This window comes from Temnothorax curvispinosus, unplaced genomic scaffold (genome assembly GCF_003070985.1).
Source record: "Temnothorax curvispinosus isolate PA1 unplaced genomic scaffold, ASM307098v1 QBEX01005269.1, whole genome shotgun sequence".
NCBI classification, from domain to species: domain Eukaryota; kingdom Metazoa; phylum Arthropoda; class Insecta; order Hymenoptera; family Formicidae; genus Temnothorax; species Temnothorax curvispinosus.
Window position 1 is genome coordinate 346717 of NW_020215049.1, and position 1598 is coordinate 348314.

The 1598-nt window shown below is 40.9% G+C and overlaps 1 protein-coding gene across 1 annotated transcript in view; it reads left to right on the forward strand.

Moving 5' to 3' along the window:
* Positions 1-23: 23 nt before the first annotated feature.
* The window catches only part of LOC112454692 (protein KIAA0100), a 25970-nt gene continuing 24395 nt past the window's right edge, over positions 24-1598 (forward strand). Inside the window, exon 1 of the mRNA XM_025016206.1 lies at positions 24-47. The gene's annotated coding sequence lies outside the window, so the exon portion shown is untranslated. The remainder of the gene's footprint in view (positions 48-1598) is intronic.

The following is a 1598-nucleotide window of genomic DNA, read 5'->3' on the forward strand; positions in this document are numbered from 1 at the left end:
AAAATTGACGAAAAACGCCGGGATGGCCTCTCTCAGGTTTCTCTCTGCTTACGTAAAAGACTCCGTCGGGTTCTTTTCGACCTTTTGAGATTTGTTCTCGCTGGCATCCGGAGACAAATTGACAGACCAAGATGTCCTTGCCCGTGAAAGACCCTCCTACCCTAAAGTTTTTTTACGTACACAATAGATGTCGTCACTGTTCCGGATTCAAAAGATATTCAGGATCGTATTTTTCGGGTGGACGAAAACGACCCGACGTAGTCCTTTGAGGGTTAAAATAACTCCCGCAATCATTTTTCATATTCATTTACTCTCTAACTAAAGGAATCAACACGTATTTACGAAAAAAAAATAATAATTCTAATTTTGTTTTTCGAGCACGTTCCTCTGGCGATTTTTGGCCTCGTGGTTATCTAAGTCGAAGACGCAATGTTGTTTTCGGAAAAAAAAACGCTTCGTTATACTTGGCCTAGAACGGTGGGATCTCCCGCAGTTATTATCATGGGAGCTCACTGAGGCGGTCGGATGCCGGCGCTGTAGGCCCTAGATGTTTGAAGGCATGAGCCTTTCGCATCATTGGTTCCGGGTGTGTTGGCCATTTCGACTGGGGTTCGCTTCTTTCTGGAGATAAAGTGCCCCCCCTCCCCTGTTGACCTCTCGTGTGTCCTTTGTTGACTAATTACGTGTTTCCTGGCGCAAGGAAAGTCTCGTCACATGATGTTATACCTCTGTCTTCCGTGTGGCGTGACTGTGGTCCGATGTGGTAAATGTTAGGAAAAGGGGTTTTTGGTGGGTGCAAGCCCCACATATCCTGACGGCCGGGGTCAGGAATGCGCGTGGCATTTTCCCCTCCTCCACGTAAACAAAAAAAGACGGTGGGATCTATATTTTACTACGAGAGTAATAAAGTATATATAGAACTAACGATCCATACCAGTAAAAGATCCTCAGTTGTCGACAGGACAATTTGGTACGCCCATAAAGTAATGTTGCACTAGTGCAACTGTGGAAAGTGTATTTGTGGAGGCAGTAGGTTCCGCCCCTCTGCGGGGGGCTCCACTACCGTTAACCCTTTCAGTCCCAGATGGCGATATATTTAATATTGACCACCTTTTGAGTCTTCTTTCCTTCATTGTAACTTTTAGTATAACTGCAAAAACTTGCATTTTTTTCTTTTTTATGTTGCTAAAGTTCAAACTTGATAATCAAGTAGCATATTTAGCAATATTTTTTATAATTTTTTTTGTTATTAACAAATTTACATAAAAAAACGCACCACTTTTTCGGTTGAATTTGATTGTAACGAAATTTGATAAAATTAATGTATACCTTAAAACATGGTTTCTTATATTTTCGAGGTCGCTGATTACGAATCTGAAGGCAGATTTTCAAAATTCAAAATGGCGGATCTAATATGGCGGACAAATTTTAAAAAATCAACCTGATTCGTTTGAAACTTGTCACTCGGGGGTTTTCGGGGTCGCTGATTACGAATCTGAAATCAGATTTTCAAAATTTAAAATGACGAATCCAATATGGCGGACAAATTTTTAAAAATTAATCCGGTTAATTTTTACAAATTCGTCCGCCATATTGGA